The following is a 21,799-nucleotide window of genomic DNA, read 5'->3' as shown; positions in this document are numbered from 1 at the left end:
TTTATTTTCTTCATGTATTTGAGCCAATCAGTTGTGTTGTGACAAACTTGGGGTGGTATACAGAAGATAGCCCTATTTGGTAAAGGACAGAGTCCATATTATGGCAAGAACAGCTTAAATAAGCAAAGAGAAACGACAGTCCATCATTACTTTAAGACATGAAGGTCAGTCAATTCGGAAAATGTCAAGAACTTTGAAAGTTCTTCAAGTGCAGTCGCAAAAACCATCAAGCGCTATGATTAAACTGTCTCTCATGAGTACCGCCACAGGAAAGGAAGACCCAGAGTTACCTCTGCTGCAGAGGATAAGTTCATTAGATTTACCAGCCCCAGAAATTGCAGCCCAAATAAATGCTTCAGAGTTCAAGTAACAGACACATCTCAACATCAACTGTTCATAGGAGACTGTGTGAATCAGGCCTCATGGTTGAATTGCTGCAAAGAAACCACTACCAAAGGACACCAATAAGAAGAAGAGACTTGCTTTGGCCAAGAAACGTGAGCAATGGACACTAGACCCGTGGAAATATGTCCTTTTGTCTGATGAATCCAAATTTGAGATTTTTGGTTCCATCTGCCATGTCTTTGTGAGACGCAGAGTAGGTGAACGGATGATTTCTGCATGTAAAGATGGCTGAGAGAATGCCATGAGCGTGTAAAGCTATCATCAAGGCAAAGGGTGGCTACATTGAAGAATATGAAATAGATTTAGATTTGTTAAACACATTTTTGGTGACTACATGATTCTATATGTGTTATTTCATAGTTGTGATGTCTTCACTATTCTACAGTGTAGAAAAAAAATATTTAAAAAATAAAGAAAAACACTTGAATGAGTAGGTGTGTCCTAACATTTGACTGGTACTGTATATTTAGTTGGTCTTGAGAACTTGAATGCATTAGTCCATGATTTAAGCTACTTTCTGCAACTTTATTCACTAAATCTTGCACCTTGGAAATAATCTAGCCTTCTGTGCCTAACTCTCCTGGGGTGAGACATGGTACCCTTTGCCAGGCCTATACAAATAATAATGCAATAATTTAATGTAAGACTTAATTTAATGGTATTAATGGCAATTAGAGATATATGATGACAATAAACAACATCAAATCTACGAGGTCCATGTAGGCCTACAAGGACCAAGTAAACATTATGATTTAAAATCATGAGCGACTGAAATTATTATTATTAGGCTACACATTAAAAGGCTGAATTCAATACATTTAAATCCACAAGCGCATATCTCTTTTAAATTCACAAGTGCATTGCCACCAGCGAGTGCATCGTTCCCTCCCTCCCGTGCGCAGCTCTGTTCCCCTCCCTCTCTGCATCTCATGTTTTAGTGAAACCTATTAGCCTACATGGTATTCCCAACGAGGCACAATGCAACACCTCCACACCAGCTCAATTGAACTAAAGTCACGGTTTGACTTGAAGACCTGGAGGTGGATAAGATAGGTCTCTCTCTCTGCAAGCTACTTACTTGGTCAGCAAGTAGACCTACAAGGAGAGCCGCGGAAAGTACTCGCCGGTGGGGACGAGAAGGAAAGACATCGGACTGGGCGTGCCGCTGCAATTCCGGAGCTGAGATTGCATCTCACCCCACCCGCTCGCTCACCTTGGGGTGATCCACAGAATTGTTGTGTAAATTATTCACGGTCATTTGCCCAATAACCTCAGTCAGACGAATATCAGGTGACAGCGATGTAATTCATTGATATAGGATATTCCTTCGCTTGATAGGTTGTTTTACTTTCACTGGATGTATTTGTTTTAAGTGTTGGCTTTGGAGGAGGTTGTAGGAACCCAGCTATGGATTTTGGAGAAACGCTGGACACGCCTGCACCTTGTATTTTGGACATAGTTCAAGGTTACTGCATAATTTTTCTCCAAAATGCATGAGTGATTGTTTTTGGATAACGGTACAGTCCGTTTCAATTCACCGGAGTGTGTTTCTAACAATTGTATGCTTTCTTTGACATTTTGGGGAACGGACAACACAACGTTTTCAATGAACGTTGTGCCAGGAACCATTGGATACATGTGATCAGCATGTTAGTCAAGGACATTTTGCACTGCAACCGAGGTGCGAAGAGGCATTGCTACCCAGCACAGATGAAACCGAATCGATTGACTAAAACCCCCTTATAGTAGTAGCTTGATTGACTAAAACCCCCTTATAGTAGTAACTTCCCGCTCTTATATATTTTGTTATTCCTATGCGTTTTCCAGTAAGTGTTTGCTATACCTGTGGCCGGTGGTGGTACCTGAAGCTTGTCTCATGTCTGGGTGTGCGTCTTTTCGCGCTTAGACATTTCCCTGCGCTGCCTGACTGGCGTTGCTGTAGAGCATCCCTACGGCGTCTCTGTTTCACCCTGGGCAGCACCGGATCCATCCGTGTGGGGACAGAAGTGCAAAGTTGGACGCTAATCGCCAGACGCCGTGCGTTAGAGAGCGGGATCTTTCGACTTTGAGGGACAGGAGAGAGGGCTCAAACCAAAAAGGTAGGCTAATTGATAACGTATTAATCATGTAAACGTGTTCGAAAATGAAATGGCGGTTTCTGCGAATTGGAATGCAATTTCGCATGAGAACAGCCCTGAACATTGCTGCATTTTTCTTAGTTGAAGAATTACCGGCATGCACTACTGACGATAGCCTGCACCGCCATCCTTGTGCCAACATGCATTCTAATATTTGACGTCCATTTGATTAAATATAGTATATTTGTGCACGAATGAGTATGTTTTCCATTCTAGCTAATAATGCAGGAATATGTGAATCTGTTTTGTAAGCATATTTACGTTATCAAAGCAAGGTATTGTATGCAGTGTCTCAATGATGTACAGAAATGAGTGAAACACTAAAACATGTTTAGGCCTAATTGGTGTCATTTACGAAATGGTGTGCTTTGTGGCTGCCTGCAATCCTGACAGTATTGGAATGCGTTAACTCTGTTGGAATGAGGACACATTTTAGGTATGTTTCATTTGCTTCTGTGCTTGCAGTGACTAGCTATATAGGGGCGAAAGAAACAGCGAGGAGTGTGGTTGGTAAGGTAGGCTGCACTGAAATCAGAACTAGCACTGTTTTCGCTGGCAGATGTGGCTGGGTGAGACTTTTCAGCACCATGGACAGCTCTCCAACGTTTGCATTGAATTCACTGACGAATTGGCTGTATGAGACGCTCAGTGCAATAGACAGCTCCCGAAACGGTATCCTTGAAACTTTACCGTTTTGAGAGCCAGAGGGCATTAAGTATTTTACGCTGCATTATGATCAAATGAATAGTCATGAATATATTAGTTATCTGCTGCACAAACAAACGATACATAATAGATAACTCAGGCGATGTGTGTGTCTCGATAACGGTCATATGGAGCATTACAAGGTGCTCTACTTTATATCATTCGCACTTCACACCCACACACTTATTCTCACAGAGACTGCCTCACACACAGACAAAAAAAAACACTCAGCACCTAGCCTACACACTCGCATGTACGAAATGTAGTGAGTGCAATTATATCCTGGCTACAATGTAATTACAAGACAGCTCAGTCACTAATCTTCATGCATCAGCGATTAGGGCGTCATTTGATTTGAAGGTCATATCTGACACAATTCTGATAGCCTTTTTGAAATATGATGTGTCTCTAATGTGCACCAATTAGCATTTTCCTCTCCATTGTGACAGCCTTGCCTCTAAGTCAGCCAGCACCTGTGGTGGCCTGTTCTGGTGCCAAATATGGAAAGGTTTGTATTTAGCATAGAGGATGACAATTGGTGAGTTGAATATGAAAGGCTCTCAATAATATTCAGGCCCTGTAGACTAATAGACACAAGAGAGATTTTTGCAATCTTCATAAAAAGCCCAAATGCCTTTAATGACCAGTCAATAGCTGAAGAACACTTTGCTGCCTGGTGTTAGAGTTTGTGGATGACTGCGCAGGATGAAGTCTGAATCATTGTCATGAGAGAGAGAGAGTGTGTGTGTTTTTTGTGTGTGTGTGTGTGTGTGTCTGTTTGTTTCAGTCTAGGTTATATTTTATGTACTGCTGTAGCTCAGAAATAGCATGTTGACACCTTCCTAGCAGTGTGTGTGTGTGTATGTGTGTGTTTGTGTGTGTGAGTTCCAATTCATAGCCCTTGGGTGGGATTAGGTGGACACGGCTGGTGCTAACAAAAATGCATTTGTACCTGGCTACTCCAGGCTGTCTGGTGTTCTGTGCCTGCCCAGAGCGGGCTCTCTGTCAGTAGGGTGAGAATTAGAACAGAGTAGGCCATTATGGTGGAATAGACATCCTGAGGCATACGGGTCCGCTCTTTCTCTTCATTCCATCCCCAGTCAAGACCACGCCTCCCCAGCCCAGCTCAGCAACGATTCATGCCCTTGACTATCCCACATTGTGGTAAGTGAGGGCTGTGCAGTCGTATTGTGTCTGTTAACATTCAAGGCAGCTGTGAAGTTGGAGTTAGTGGGTTGGTAGGGACCTAACAGGGCCTAGTCTTGAGCTTGTGTGAGGCAGGTCAGGTTGTAGTGGATTAGCTTCACTGTTGCAGCCTGCTTTGATCCATAGAGTCTGGCATCCAGCAAGCAACTCTCTCCATCCGCTACCTGAATGAACTTCCCCTGTAGTCACACAATGGAATACAAACGGAGACATGCTGTTGGTTTAGGGTGGTTTTATTGCAATGCAGGGAATTATTTAGAACAGCTAGGTTGGTAAGGTGAATCCTTTGTAGATTTAGCCTTTTTTTGCGGTCCATCATGGCCTGTCAAACACAATACACACACAGCAATAGCTCAAGGGAGTTTCTCCTTTAACTCCCAGCCTTCCCTTCTTTCCATCAAAGCTGAAGACTTGGCACATGTTAAATAACTTGTCTGAACTACCCCGCATGGAAATAAACCTGAAATAGCCACACTCACTCATTGCAGTCTCTTCCCTGCTTTCATGGTGTGTAAATATTGCCCTCTCATTCAACTCCTGTAAACAGGTACCCATGCTGGGGCACTATATAGATTCGAAAAGGGGAATTACAAGGGGAGAAGAGGGATAGAATGCATACCGTTGCTACTATCATTGCACCATAAGGCATCATGGGGGGGAAATGTCTAAGACTTTGAGCGAGACCGTGGATAAATGGCACCCAATTATCTCAATCACCGTTGTGTGAACAGTGGCGTGGTTGCTGTCAGCATTAAGATAAAAATAGATTGTGTGAACCACAAATCTACAGCATTGCGGCTGCAGCCCATACTGTACTGTTGCTATTGGCTGGGGTTTGTTTTCTCATTGTTTTGGGCAAGTGTAATCCTCTTTTGCAACTGTTATAGAGAACATGTATATGCTCCAGTCAGTAGCCTAATCGGGTTGATGAACTTCAGATGTGGGCAGAACTCATGCAGAAAGGGTGACATTTCCCGTCCGCAATAGGCATGAAATTAATGCGTAAACCAAACTCAACGGCTTGCAAGCATGAGCTCATACACAATTTGATACATAAAAAAATAAAATGTTTATTGTGACACACTTGATAGGTGCATCGAAACGCGATGTTTTACAGCCATAGTAGTATGGCACCCATGGAGCAAATTAGGGTTAAGTGCCTTGCTCAAAGGCACATCAACAGATTTTTACTTTGACAGCTCAGGTATTTGAACTAGCAACCTTTCGGTTTCTGGCCCTATGCACTAACCGCTAGGCTACCTGCTGCCCTATAAAAGCTATACATGCATAAGCATGAGGTCATAAACTAGTAATTATCAGGAATCAAGGTAAGACCCAAGTGCAGACTGTGTGAAGTAACAATGTTTATTGTAACCACAGGGGCAGGCTAAATGACAGGTCAAGATAGACAGGGGTCAATCCAGAACAGAGGCCAAGGTACAGGATGGCAGGCAGGCTCAGGTCAGGCAGAGGTCGGTAATACAGAGGTGCAGCAAAGGTACAGGATGGCAGGCAGGCTCTGTGTCAGAGACGGGCAGTGGTCAGGCGGGCGGGCACAGGGTCAGGACAGGCAAAGGTCAAAAACCAGGATGACGAGATAGAGACTAGGGAAAAACAGGAGCTGAGACAAAACACTGATAAGCTTGAACAAACAAGACAAACTGGCAACACACAGAAAACACAGGTATATATACACAGGGGATAATGGGGAAGATGGGCGACACCTGGAGGGGGGTGGAGACAAGCACAATGACAGGTGAAACGGATCAGGGTGTGACTAGGAATGATGTGTGTGGGGTTAATTTGCTGGAAATACCAATGCAGATGGGAAAAGATAGGGGAGGGACTGTATGATCGAGCCATGATAAGTTTCCATCTCATTGTTAGTTTAGTGAAATGTATGTTTGCCTCATCAGTGGTTAGAGTGGTGGCCTTTAATTGCATAATGGAAATACATTACATAACACATGTTATGTAATGTACATAACACATAATGAAATTATACAACTTGTAAATTGTTTTGTTTTCAAAACATAGGCTTACTCACAGATATTCAGGAAGTCCTGGATATGGTGTACCTTTTGGATTAGTTGATCTCTCTGTCCATCAGAAGGTCTACAACCATACATCCATCCCTCTGTGTGAATTAAGGTGTGGGGTCATCACCACCTGAGCTTTGTTCCTAATTCCCATTTGGTGACTGTTTGATCCACGTGCAGTGAGGCTTTTATTAGCCCTTTTCAGTGAGCTGGCAGGCCCTCAATACCTCCTCAGGGCTGCTGGCTGTTTTGTTGTGATCTAGCTGCCCACTGACCCTCAGTAGTCTCCTCCACCATTGATCCAACTCTCACCCCAAGCTCAGCCATCACTTTCACCTTGAATATCCTCCTCCTCTTTGTCCTCCTCCTCTCTTTTCCTCTTTCTTTCCCCTTAATGTACATTTTTGGAGAGCTTGGGGCATTTAAGCAAACAACCAGTTATAAATGCTTTAAAGAGCATTACTCATGACATATTCTTCACAAATAATGTATGTTTGTCATGCTGTGTAAAGTGTGACATAACAGCTCCTGTGTAACGGTTTTCATGTGGTGAAGGAGAGTCGGACCAAACTGCAGCGTGTAGATTGCGATCCATGTTTAATAAAACAACGTAACACGGATCAAAACACAAACTCAACAAAACAATAAACGTAATGAAAACCGAAACAGCCTAAACTGGTGCAAACTAACACAGAATAAGGACATCAAGACACTAAGGACAATCACCCACAACACAACCAAAGAATATGGCTGCCTAAATATGGTTCCCAATCAGAGACAACGATAAACACCTGCCTCTGATTGAGAACCACTTCAGACAGCCATAGACTAACCGAGAACACCCCACTAAGCTACAATCCCACTACATACACACCACATGCAAAAACCCATGTCACACCCTGGCCTGACCAAATAAATGAAGATAAACACAAAACACTTCGACCAGGGCGTGACATCCTGCTCCAAAAACTTAACACATACAGTCTTTGTTTGTTTAAAGTGGGACTGAGCATCTTTTTCTTTTAACACCAACATTCCTCTAAGCTTCAATATGCACACACCCATACTCTCACGTAGCGTAGGTTACGACCCACATTAGTCAGTGGCTGGAGCCGACAGGCTTAGTTTTATGGATTCTGAAATGGGCCATGGTTGACATCACTACAGAAAATTATGTTACAGCATTCATTACTAGGCTGTGCTTGTGATGATATGAGCTGGCAACAGTGAAAATATCCAGCTCAGTAAATATGATGTTGTTCTAAGGATGAAATGCAATGGTAGGTCGGTCACCCCTGGTTAAAGGAGATACTCAATGGCAAGAAATCAAAACAATAAGACCATCATGGCTGGCATAGTACATCAGAGAGTAATCAGCAAGTAGAAAAGACACTGGGTGTGAATGAGAGGTCATGATTACCTTTCCTTCCAGCTCGTAAATCACGACAGCTGGCACAACCCTCCGGATCATATTTCCACCAGAGGCAATAGAGAACTTCAAGGGGAGATTAAAGTGGGGGATAATACTTTCTTGAGCAGTCTGCCTTTATTGTTGGCTAACAGCCTCATTATCCAATAAAAATGCTTCATGGAAATACATGGAAATACATGGATAGTCAAGTCCCTACTGGTAGCTTGATGAAAGGTTGAAATGCAATTCAATCTAAACTGCTTTTGTCTTTTTTTGGGGATCACACAGTGAAGTTGATTGATGCAAGGTCAACATTGTGTAATGAGTGAGATGATCTTTTATCAATGTGTCTGTGAGTGGAGGGTAACAAAAATTGACCCTGCATGTACTGTAAGCAATAAGTATTCCTCTCCTCTGCTTCCTCGATCATCAATTTTCTACAGTGCACTTAGTCCAACGCTGCTTGGCTCTCCATGCTCCACCCTCCAACTCAGAGCCAGGTCAACGGTAGAGGAAACAAGTGCTCGCCGGGGTCAAGGCAGGGGCGTCCCTGCGGTGTCACCCAGTGTCGGGCCTAGTGGGAGGATGATGGGGCCCTATAGATGATCGATGCTTCCGTTCTCAACCACCGCCATCCATTGTCACGGCTCCAGCAGATACAGAGTGATGCCATGGAGGTAGTCTCACTATTACGTCAAGATACGTTCCATGGGGCGGCAGGGTAGCCTAGTGGTTAGAGCGTTGGACTAGTAACCGAAAGGTTGCAAGTTCGAATCCCCGAGCTGACAAGGTACAAATCTGTCGTTCTGCCCCTGAACCGGCAGTTAACCCACTGTTCCTAGGCCGTCATTGAAAATAAGAATTTGTTCTTAACTGACTTGCCAAGTAAAATGAAAAAAAAAAAAAATGGCTGCTCTGGCCAATAAACAAGAGGAAACCCCATTTTCCTCCTCTCTCTCTCCCCCTGTGTCAGCCTGCAGGACAATGATCAGGGATCATCCTCCAGACCGTCATCCCACCCCAGCAGACTTTCATGGACATGATCTCCAAGGAGACCAGCTAGACCCACCAACACAGACTAGTCTAGAAACTGTAGCTGCAGGCGCAATATACAGATACTTAATGCTGCAGTATAGCTCCAGTCTAAGACACTAGCTAGGCAAATTGACTCGTCTTTCAATCAATGGCTTTCATCAATTTGTAGCTATGAAACTGGAGAGGTACTGCATCCATTGTGGACAGTAGAGGAGCGCATTCATTATTTCATCCCTATTGTTATACCTCACCACTGTGTTTTCTTATGTGTAGTATGTCTGCTTTGACTGTTTGCAACCATGGCCAGGATTTGTTGTGCATCTGCGAACAAATTTGTTCTCAGACGAATAGAACATGAGTGAGTGTCCCATGTGAGAGGAGTGCACACCTCCAGTAGCCATTCCTGCCTCTGCATACTGTATGTTGGTCAAAGGTCTCGAGATGAGCAGCCGAAGGCGATCACGTCCGGGTGGAGAAAGGCTTGATACTACATGAGGTTTTAACGAGCCTGTTTAACAGCACAGTAGCCTGGTCATGTACGAGCAGGCACCTGGAAAGTGAAGCAATTAGCCATGGAGCACAGCCTCAAAATATAATAGACCTTCTAAAGACAACTGGATTATTGACTTTCTCACGTGTGTATGCATATGTACATGCACATGGATGTGTGTTTGTTTGCCAGCTACAGCAACATATTAACCAAAGATGGTTTAGCTTTTCATGCTGCATTAACATTACACACTTACCCCATTGTATTGTAATGACTGTGGCGTTGATAAGCACAATTACAGCTCCCCCAAGGGAGCTAGCTTTCTTGCTAATGTGCCCGTCTCTGGACCCCAAGGTTCTATTTTACGTCTTAGATCTTGTGCTTCTCCCTTATTTCATGAACCTTTTACTGCAGTGGGCTAAATCAGGTTGTTTCTTGGTAGTCTTTAACAAATCTACTTTGAGCAAAAGTACACACCTCACACACATGGTTATGGGCTTAAAAAAGAAGAAGACACCTGTACCATGTCAGATATAACATTGAAAAGTGTTCCATTTTGATTTGGCTTCAAAATGGTTTCTTTGACGGAATGTTTAACCTTTTCACGTGTGAGTTCCAAATATTTCTAATGCTCGTCCCAGCATGAGTTTTTTTTTTTGTTTGTTATGTGTGTGTGATCGCAGGATGCACTCACCGTTCCAAAATGTGATTGTTACGCAACTGGACAGTTAACCCACGCCGCCCTCAAGCAAATTCACGCCGCCTGCTAGTTATCCATAGGCTATGTTTCAACTTGCCGATTTGAGTTTGATTTTCTAACAACAGTTTGAAATGAGGTGTGTTCGACTTCCTCGTTAATTCACATCGAGGTCGCCCATTTCACTGCTGCGGACAATTTACATTTGAGGCATTACTGAGCAGGACACACTTTTTTTTTATCTTCGTCGAGAGCCAAAGCACAACCTTTTTCCTCCCTGGCACATATTGCGGCTTGCGCCCACACTACTAATAATAACTTTGGTGTGTGTTCCTGTGACAGTAAGTGTCTTACTAAGCTATCATCATAGTTTCTGTATGGTGTGATGTTATATCTACTGTAACACATCATATGTATGTATGGAGCATAATGTATGTACCGTTTTATTCACGCTTTCAAGTACTGGTGACAAATCATGTATTGCGATTCTTGCATAGATTGTCATAGACACAAATGATACTTTTTTGAAGGTTGTACTGATTGTCATTTTACTGCAAGAACAGTGTAATGGTAAATGGATCTCTTTTCCACAAAATTCTGCTCACATTTGAATGTAATGTTAGTTCCAATCACATCATTCTAGCTTTGCTTCAGAGTGCGTCATATGTTTCCCGCGTGTGTCAGAATGCAGTTTTCGATCTCGGTGACAAGGAAATGGCATATCCATTGCTCATTCCTGCTTCAATATCCAAAGGCGCAATATGCACTCAAATAGCCTGAGATTGAGGACGGGAGAGAGAGAGTGAATGAGGATTCTGAGCTTCTCGCTCTGATCTCAGAAAAACATGACATTTTTCTAACTTCACTTTGTCAGCACTTTGATATGACCCACAGCCTTTCAAGTGCTAATCACTCATTTGTGTCTCCACTTTTTTCGACGGGCGAAAAAGACTGATAACCGCCGCATTCTTGAGATTCTCAGATCATTTCAAATCCAATACAAAAAAGGATAAAGTGTATTGGATAAAAAGAGGGAAGATACATTGCCAAAGCTCTGAGGTTTTGCGGCATTAAAGTGTAAATGACACTTTATCCCACACATAAAAATTTTGAATCTTATTAATCTAGCTAGCAGACTTGCACTGCAGCAATTTCACATATAATGTGCCACCTATGATATGATCATTGATTTAATATCGTACATATCAATTTACTCTGTTGTCTGTTTACTGTAGACCTTCATTGAAAATAAGAATTTGTTCTTAACTGACATGTCTAGTTAAATAAAGTTTTTTTTTTTTTAAATGAAAAAAATAACTGTGGATAATTTTAATACCTCTCTGAACAGCGGTCCAGTGAAATATGCCCAGGGAAATTAAACCAGCTTTTTTTCTACACCCTCTTGTTTAATCTAATAAAAAAGGGATTAACTGAAAAGAGAGTAGCACACATGCATGCGGGTACACACCCACACACACCCACACAAACACACACACACACACTTTCTTTCTCTCTTTCTTCTTGTATCTACCTGTCTCTCGTTCTCTATCTCTCACTATCTCTACCTACCTCTCTAACTCTCTCTTTCTCACCCTATCTCTCACAGATACAGCATTTGACTTCTCCTAGCCCTATTTTTCTATTAGGGCCATGGAGTAATCCATGTGTCGGAGAGAAACCAAAATAATTAGTAGGTGTGAGCCTTGAGTCTTTGGAGTGTGAGAGCTGCATCCCTCTTGTAATTCTGCACTTGATGTATTCCCCACGAAAGGGATCCTCATTAATTTTTCATATGAGACTCTGCAATGCATTGTGGGTTGAGTGCTGTAAGGAGAGGGTAACAGTGGCTCAGCAAACTTGTTTCAACCATTAATTGCTTCAATTGATCATCTGATCAATACCTGATGGCAAATATATTGGAAAACCTCACACTCCCATTTCCCATGTCCTCCTTCTCCCCATCCTTTCAGCTCAGCCTTGCGCTCCCATGTCACACATGCACACACAAATACACACGCATGCACACACAAATACACACGCATGCACACACTCTTTCTCTCCTTCTCTTTCCTGAACCTTAGCACTCATTGATCAGTTGGTGGGTGGGGTGAAGCAGGCTTTTACTACCTGTAGCCTGAGTCCACCCAGAGTGGCTGTGGTGGCTGAGCTCCCTGTTGAGACTGGGGTGATTAGATCCCTACTGGGCCCTGACACTGTCTGGCACCAACCACTGTTTCCCATCATGCACTGGAAGCTGAAGAAAATGGTCCATCACCCCACCCAGCAGCAGCACACAGCACACAGATAGAGCTATGTAGGCCACCCTGCAAAACGTTTTCAGAAGTCAGGCTGCCCTTTAGACTCTATGGAGTTGTAACTCTGGAGGAGGAGATGTCTCTGTAGGTTGATATTCAGTAGTTATGTTACCTGTTGCGGAGTAGCTAACTCACTCTTGAGATTCTTGCACATAGGGAGTCGATAACATACATCAATGTTGGGCGCACCACGGCCGTAGAGACACGCTGAGGGTTAGAATAGCACAATAAGAGTAATCATTCAGATGTTATATTGAGTATCTCATACTATTTGCCATTTGTTTACTCTTAATTCAATGAGTTACTACTACAGTAGGTCCCCTATCATGGAACATGAATCATCCAGCATTTACATGTGTGCGTATTGCACTACATACTTGACAAGTAATAATAATAATAATATATGCCATTTAGCTGACGCTTTTATCCAAAGCGACTTACAGTCATGTGTGCATACATTCTACGTATGGGTGGTCCCGGGAATCGAACCCACTACCCTGGCGTTACAAGCGCCATGCTCTACCAACTGAGCCACAGAGCCAACAAGTGTTCCGTTTATGTTTCTGGAATCTCTTCCCTGGAGCAATCCAGAAAAGAGTCGACACTCTGGATGCATATTATATGGTGAACCCCCAGGCAATAATCTCAGGATATCTGGTTGCTCTGAGGCAGCACATAAGCATATCAGGGATTGCAGACAAGAGCAACATTGGCAGATAAGATTTTGGGCTGTGCTTGGTTAGAGGCAAGGTCAAGAAAGTACATTTTTGTTGTTGTCCTCCCAAGACCACAAATTGATTTCATGGGAGTAGGAGTGTGTGAGTGTAACCAATTAAAAGGGAAATAATAGTCTAATAATGTTTTCAGAATAGTGAACAATGTAACATTCGATCTACCCTTGCAAATCGCAAGACTTTCTGCCAAAGCTTTGGTCAAGGATTTTGCTCCATATACCCCCAGAATCCCTCCCCAGTAAAAATCAATTCCCATGTACCATCAAAATGAAAAACAATCCTAGTAGCTCTCATTGTCACGGCTACATCTCAGCTCTGCAAAGCCCTCCACCGAGGAACTGCAGAGGGAGGCTATTTGGAATAAAAACTTCGATTTCAACACCACCATGTTCCTCCTTCTGCCTTCTCCATTTCTCCCATCCCTTGTTTTCTCCATCTCCTTTTCGAAAGCAACTCAATCTCTCCTTCTCATCACCCAACCCCCCACCACCACCCTGTCTCGAAAGGTTCCACTTTTGTTTCCCTTTTTCAAGAGGTAAATAACACATTCAATCAGATTATTGAGAGACTCAATGTTATTGCTGGCTGACAGGCGGCATCATTTTTTTTCTCCATCCTCCCTTGTTTGCTTTCATTGTTCCTAGTGTCAGAGCTGTCAACACTCCCACCCCCTCTCTCGCGTCCCCATTGCTCATCAACCCCATCGCCATCAGCCACAAAAAAATTTGCAAGGAGTGTGAGACGACTCATGCGCAACGAACGCGAGTCAATGAACACACACTTTATATTCATGTGGGCTAAGTAGAAAATGGAAGAACGAAAGAGAGAGAAAGGGGGACAAATGGTGATTGATTCGCCGTACTGAAGAAGTTAAGCAGTTTTACCTAATACTGTATGTGTTGAGGCATACTATATGTGACCAACCAACTCGACTCGGTCTTAAGTAGCAAAATTTGAAACTGTGTTTTTTGCATTCAATAAAAGTGTGATTCAGAGCTGGAAATGGTATATCACACACTGCAGTTGAGGAACAATTGGAAAGTAATTCTGCTTTGAAAGTTGATCAACTTGTAACCTCACTTTTGAGAAAATGGCCCTTGAATGTTTTAGTACACCTACTGGAGAGCTCTTCTTTGTCTACACCCATTCAGCATCGTTCACAGCCTCTTTAGGCCTTTGTCCCATCCATCTCTTTAAAGATTCACATGTGAGGCCATGTGGTAAACACACACTATATCAAATAAAATCTAAGTTTATTTGTCACATGCACGGGATACAGAAGGTGGAAACGGTACAGTGATAGTACTTGCATAGGAGCAATATCAAAAACACAGTGTCCAGAAAACAATATTTTATCGTTATTAGATGCATACCCAACGCACTTGTCTAAATTGATGGGTCATTTGAAGGAAACGTTTGCTCGCTAACTAACAGTATGCTTTAACTTGCAATATAAATGACTTCATGACAAAATTAGAATCTTAAATCTGGAAAATGTAGCTAGACTCTTATGTAGCTAGATGAACGCTTCACGGCAGACTGGAACCATTTAACTCTGTTTTGTTTGAAGCAACATCTTGTTTGGCCAGCTTTATGTCAAGTCACTCCGGTTCACACTGAATGTGGCGTGTGCAGAAAACAGCCCATCACATTTTCCAACTGTTCTGTTGATAGCGCCTGCTAAATTCAGGGCATCAATGTTGTGGAGAAAGGTAAGCAACATTTTTGTAGTTCTCCATGGCTAACGTTATATCTTTCAAAAACGGTGCGGTAGAAAGGACTGTCAACACATACTGAACAGCTGACTTTATAGACAGAAGCTTGCTACATGGCAGACCAATCCAAACACATCTCCGGGCATGTCCAGCCCATACATTATCTCAGCCAATCAATACTAGTGGGAAGGTTCTTGCCTTTTTTCTGTGGCTAGACCAACTAGGCTCGCAATTTAACACTTTAATTCATTTTTATGGATGGAATACAAGTTATTATTAAGGGACATTAAAGTGCACATGTACCAGAAGGCATTTCTGCCAAAATAAGTGTTTATGTTCAAATGCTGCTCGTGTGAAGTAGTGACATGAGACATACGCCTAGTTTCCTGAAACAAGTCACATATGTGGAAGAATGAACACATTATGCTGAGAAACATATGCTGTGCTGTATGGTGCAGTGCATATAGGTACTGTATGGTGAAGGAAGGATAGCGGGAGAAGTAGGGTAACCTAGATTCAGCATTTTTCGAGCTCACCTTGCTTTCAATGAATGGTTTACTTTCTGAAAGTTTTTTATTTTTTATTTTTTTTATTTCACCTTTCTTTAACCAGGTAGGCCAGATGAGAACAAGTTCTCATTTACAACTGTGACCTGGCCAAGATAAATCAAAGCATTGTGAATAAAACAACAACACAGAGTTACACATGAGATAAACAAACATACGGTCAAATAACACAATAGAAAAATCTCTATACAGTGTGTGCAAATGAAGTAAGAACATAAGGCAATACATAGGCCATAGTGGCGAAGTAATTACAATTTAGCAAATAACACTGGAGTGATAGATGTGCAGATGATGATGTGCAAGTGACATGTGACATGGCTTTAGAAACGTAGTAGCTGAATGGTTCGTCCAATTTCAGGGACGATCTGGAAGACAGAGTAGTTCTGTGGCTTCTTCTTGGGAATGGCTGAGAAATTGCTTATCTGTGAGGTAATCCTGCATGCTGCTCCTATTATATCTACATTATATCATGTCTGCCCACCGCATCACCAGGGGCAAACTACCTACCCTCCAGGACACTTACAGCACCCGATATCACAGGAATGCCAAAAAGAGCATCAAGGACATCAACCACCCGAGCCACGGCCATTTCACCCCGCTATCATCCAGAAGGCGAGGTCAGTACAGGTGCATCAAAGATGGGACCGATAGACTGAGAAACAGCTCCTACTGTATCTCTCTACTGCCATCACACTGTTAAATAGCCATTACTAGACGGCTTCCATCCGGTTACGCAACCCTGCACCTTAGAGGCTGCTGCCCTATATACATAGACTTAGAATCACTGGCCACTTTAATAATGGAACACTAGTCACTTAAATTAATCATGTTTAAATCATGTTTACATACTGCTATACTCATCTCTTATGTATATACAGTATTCTATTCTACTGTATTTTAGTCAATGCCACTCCGACATTGCGCAATCTAATATTTATGTATTTCTTAATTCCATTATTTTACTTTTAGATGTGTGTGTATTGTTGTGAATTGTTTTTAGATACTACTGCACTGTAGAGCTATGGAAACAAGCTACACCCGCAATAACCTGGTAAATACTGTATGTGTATATGACCGATAACATTTGATTTGATTTGGATTTGATATGGTATTCATTGGACTTTGGGACTGTGTGTAATGAAATGGGCCCTTTATACCAATCAGATAGGGCAGTGGCTTTGCTGATAAGACTGAGGTCATTAATCGAGATGGATTTTCTGCCCTGCGAAGTGGATTTATCCAAGCTCTGGGACACTTACCTACTCATTTATAGTGACAAATGCCCACAGCACACCGATGTGGCATCACTGCAAACAAAAATGAGTCATCAGGACGTCCCCGGAATGTCATGAAATGGTCACCTAAAGTGGTCAGCATGTTGTGTCATGGTTGCCTGGAGGTTTTGTCTAATTCCTGGTTGGTGCCGGGGACAACCCTGAGGATGTTTTTAGTATGTTCTTGGGTCGGTGTGTCATGTTCCCCTGGAGGTTTTTGTCTAGTTCCCAGGTTATTTAATGAAGCTGCCATGAAACTAGACACTAATGTACAGGTCCTCTTGCTTAGTTGTGCACCGGGGCCGCCAACTCCTCTTTCTATTCTGGTTAGGGCCAGTTTGTGCTGTTCTGTGAAGGGATTAGTACACAGCGTTGTACGAGATCTTCCGTTTCTTGACAATTTCTCACATGGAATAGCCTTCATTTCTCAAAACAAGAATAGACTGACGAGTTTCAGAAGAAAGGTCTTTGTTTCTGGCCATTTTGAACCTGTAATCGAACCCACAAATGCTGATGCTCCAGATACTTAACTAGTCTAAAGAAGGCCAGTTTTATTGTTTCTTTAATCAGCTGAGATGACATAATTGCCAAAGTGTTTTCTAATGATTATTTAGCCTGTTAAAATGATAAACTTGGATTAGATAACACAACGTGCCATTGGAACACATGAGTGATGGTTGCTGATAATGGGCCTATGTAGATATTCCATACAAAATCAGCCGTTTCCAGCTACAATAATCATTTACATTTCCAATGTCTGCACTGTATTTCTGATCAATTTGATGTTATTTTAGTGGACAAAAAACATGGTTTTCTTTCAAAAACAAGGACATTTCTAAGTTACCCTAAACTTTTGAACGGTAGTGAATACGTTTTTTCACATTAAATAAGAGCTAAATAAGAGGACAATAAATGTCTATTGCAGTGGACACACCGATGACACAACTATGCTTTTCACGTACTGTACCCATTGACTGTAATGTAAATGTATTCATATTTATGTCCTAATGACCACTACAGAGGACAATTTCACACATACAATAAAATATAAATCGGGGGGGAGTCTCAAGAGAATATTGTTGTATTTTTTTAAATTTGTGTGACTATTCTTGTCTATCAGTGTTTTGTTACATGTCCTGTTTTGTGTGGTCCCCAGGAAGAATAGCGGCTACTTTGGCAAAAGCTAATGGGGATCCAAACAAACCAATATTATTGGTGATGAATGTTTAGGATATTCTTCAGGCTTTGTAGCGCAGCACAGAGATCAGCAAACCCCAAATCCAGGAGTTGTGAGTTTAAAACCCATGTTGGGGAACGGCACCTCAGTACCTCCAGGCCCTGATCAGGCCCTACACCCAAACAAGGGCACTGCGTTCATCCACCTCTGGCCTGCTCGCCTCCCTACCACTGAGGAAGTACAGTTCCCGCTCAGCCCAGTCAAAACTGTTCGCTGCTCTGGCCCCCCAATGGTGGAACAAACTCCCTCACGACGCCAGGACAGCGGAGTCAATCACCACCTTCCGGAGACACCTGAAACCCCACCTCTTCAAGGAATACCTAGGATAGGGTAAGTAAGGGTAAGTAATCCTTCTCACCCCCCCTTCTCCCCCCCCCCCAACAAGATTTAGATGCAAGTGGCTGTTCCACTGGTTGTCATAGGTGTTTGCACCAATTTGTAAGTCGCTCTGGATAAGAGCGTCTGCTAAATGACTTAAATGTAAATGTAAATGTAATATTGAAAAGTCAGTACTAAATGATCATGACAAATGTAATCATACTGTCATCGATTAAAGATTTTTACTCTATTTTAGCTGAACAGCTTACCACTTACCTTAAAACCCCCCATAACATTCCATTACTTTTCTTATAATTTACTTTACATTTCTTATTATTTTCTTAGAATCCAAGATGGCGTAGCAGTGAAGACGTGTTTTGTATTTTTCGTATTTTTTAAATATATATTTAAATTCTATTTTCAATCTCTTTTTGATTTTTAATTCGATTATACCTTCTGGTAACCTGCCTCACCCAATGTGATACGGAATCGCTATTATTTTTAATTTTAGAACACATTCAAGAACCTCCAGAAGCTAACCAGCTAATTAGCTACAAGCTATTTAGTCATTGTTAGCCACTGCTAGTGGCTTTTACCTTCTGCACAGATACCAGCCCTGTTTTTAGCCTGGATATGTAATGGATAATACTCACCAGTCTACCAGTATCGGACTGTCTCTCCACAACAACGCCGGATTCCTGCTGTAATCCCTGGACCACTACATATGATCTTCACAGCTAGCTTGCAGCTAGCTAGCTCATAGCTTGCAGCTAGCTAGATCACAGCTAGCTTGCACTCACCGTGGCACCCAGCACCGAAGCTATCCCTGAAGCCCACCTCCCGGCCTACTCATCTGTTCACCCGAACCACACTCATACACGGCTAGAGCCCAATACTCCACCGGATCCTTGCTGTAAACTCTGGACCTTGGCACCGGATCACCGCTGCTACCGATTGGCTATAGTGGCTAACGCCACTGCCATGAAGCTAGCACCAGTTAGCCGTGAGTTAGCCGAATCTCCCAGCTCGCAAACTAAATTCTACAATACCTCTTTCGCTATCTGGCTTGGATTCTCTGTCGACACTACGCCCCGCCGCACCACCACGACAGGCCTGCCGATGAATACTCCATCTGCTGTGCCTTCAACCGGCCTCCGTCGGAGCAGACACTCCTACGAGCCCCGGGCTACTAACTTTAAACGCTGTGTCGCCCGCGTGCTATCGTAGTGGCGGCTTCCCTGTTCCATCTACTGCTGCCCCCTGGACACTATGATCACTTGGCTACATAGCTGATGCCTGCTGGACTGTCCATTAATCACGGTACTCCATTCTGTTTATTTGTTTATTTTATCTGTCGGCGCCAGCTGCGGACTCAGGTTCTGTGTGTAGTTAATCCGACCCTCTCTGCCTAGTCAGCGCCATTTTACCTGCTGTTGTTGTGTTAGCTGATTAGCTGTTGTTGTCTCACCTGTTGTTTTAGCTAGCTCTCCCAATCAACACGTGAGTTTACTTTATGCCTCGCTGTACGTCTCTCTCAAATGTCAATATGGCTTGTATACTGTTGTTCAGGTTAGTTATCATTGTTTTAGTTTACAATGGAGCCCCTAGTTCCACTCCTCTGATACCTCCTTTGTCCCAACTCCCACTCATGCGGTGATCCCCATACTGTTTTTATTTATTTACTTTTCTGCTCTTTTGCACACCAGTATCTCTTCCTGCACATGACCATCTGATCATTTATCACTCCAGTGTTAATCTGCTAAATTGTAATTATTCGCCTACCTCCTCATGCCTTTTGCACACAATGTATATAGACTCTTTCTTTTTTTCCTATTTTGTTATTGACTTGTTTATTGTTTACTCCATGTGTAACTCTGTGTTGTTATCTGTTCACACTGCTATGCTTTATCTTTGCCAGGTCGCAGTTGTAAATGAGAACTTGTTCTCAACTAGTCTACCTGGTTTAAATAAAGGTGAAATAAAATAAAATAAAATAAAATAAATAATGGTTTGGGACACCTGGGACCATCACGTGACAAAAACCTCTCAGGGACCATGATTAAATGTCCCAAGAATGTCCTAAAATCGTCCTTGTGACTGTCTCCAGATAACCAGGAACTAGAAAAAACCTCCAGGTGACCATTACACCACGTCCAAAGAATATCCTAAAAACGTCTTTGGGGATGTCCCTGGGACAAACCGGGAACTAGACCAAATGTCCAAAGGACCATGACACAACATCCCAAGATCGTTCAAAAAATGTCCTTGGGACAAACCAGGGACTAGAAAAAGTCACATCCTTCGAACTTTAATGTTCCTAGAACATTTTCAGAAAGTCAATGGGTCGTATTGTGCTTAAAGTCTTAAGGAACCCAATGGGAACGTCGCCAAATGTCCTCAGGATGTCCTTTGTTTGCTGGGATGTGCCACCTCCAGCCATTCAGAAAACTCTTGCCAGAGAACATTTTGTATTTTGCCACTTTAAGGAATTGATGGAAAATCTTCACAATATCAATCTGGTACACCTCTATGGTGCAAAGCCTAATTTTCCATCCCTGCACCAGCTGTCTTCTAAAGTAAATGTAGCATTTCGTTTATCCCTCTCCCATAAATGCATTTCCTATGTCACTTCCTTGCTGGTAGAGAATGAATGACCTGAACAGACCTTTAGTGTGGGTAGGTGGCAGGAGAAGTATGACTATATATTATATAAGGTGGTGTTCTGTAGCAGACAAACAAACACATTCGTACAGATGGAGAGACATTCATAAACTCACAAAAACATACAGTATTTACATGCAAACATCCATCAAATCTACAATCAATCATTTCGCTGTCTGTCTGTCTGTCTGTCTGTCTGTCTGTCTGTCTGTCTGTCTGTCTGTCTGTCTGTCTGTCTGTCTGTCTGTCTGTCTGTCTGTCTCCAAACATTCTAATACTCATCCATAAGACAGTTGTTTTGCCTTGGCTGTTGCTCATCCTTTAGTTTTTCTTTCTTTGATTACATTTGAATATATGCTTATTTATGCTTATTTCATTTGTTTGTATGTGTGTGGGTGTGTATGCTGTAGTGTCTTATAACCAGAACACAAGTAATAAGGTAAGAAGTAGCACAAAGAAATAAGGCAAAAAGCACGAATAAGCAAAGCATTGGTTGTAGCTTGACAGTGATAAATGAAACAGCAACAGTGTCTAGAAATTGGTTGTTGCAAGCTCCAGAGATTGTGTTGATAAAGTTTCTAATTATTGTTCTCACCTGGGTACAGTAAACACCATACCACGGTAAGGCATCTTTACAAAGCTAACGCATTTGCCCAAAGATAAGCAATATAAAGTACTTGCTTGTGTGTCATGACGAATTCTAATTGCATCATAATTAATTCTTTATCTTCAGACATTTCATGAGCAGAACAACATTTGGTTATTGTCATAATTTCTGTGCATACCTTCAGGTTGTTGTAAAAAAAAAAAAAAAAAGTTATATAATCAGAAACATTTGTTAGCCTTTAGCTTG

At 42.3% G+C, this 21,799-nt stretch overlaps 1 protein-coding gene across 1 annotated transcript in view; it reads left to right on the top strand.

Moving 5' to 3' along the window:
* Nucleotides 1-1,369: 1,369 nt before the first annotated feature.
* LOC118385534 (leucine-rich repeat and fibronectin type III domain-containing protein 1-like protein) overlaps nt 1,370-21,799 on the top strand; it is a 140,027-nt gene continuing 119,597 nt past the window's right edge. Inside the window, exon 1 of the mRNA XM_035772746.2 lies at nt 1,370-2,504. The gene's annotated coding sequence lies outside the window, so the exon portion shown is untranslated. The remainder of the gene's footprint in view (nt 2,505-21,799) is intronic.

This window comes from Oncorhynchus keta, chromosome 1 (assembly GCF_023373465.1).
Source record: "Oncorhynchus keta strain PuntledgeMale-10-30-2019 chromosome 1, Oket_V2, whole genome shotgun sequence".
Taxonomy (NCBI): domain Eukaryota; kingdom Metazoa; phylum Chordata; class Actinopteri; order Salmoniformes; family Salmonidae; genus Oncorhynchus; species Oncorhynchus keta.
Note: the sequence above shows the minus strand (reverse complement) of the source record. Positions and strands in the feature narration are given on the sequence as shown.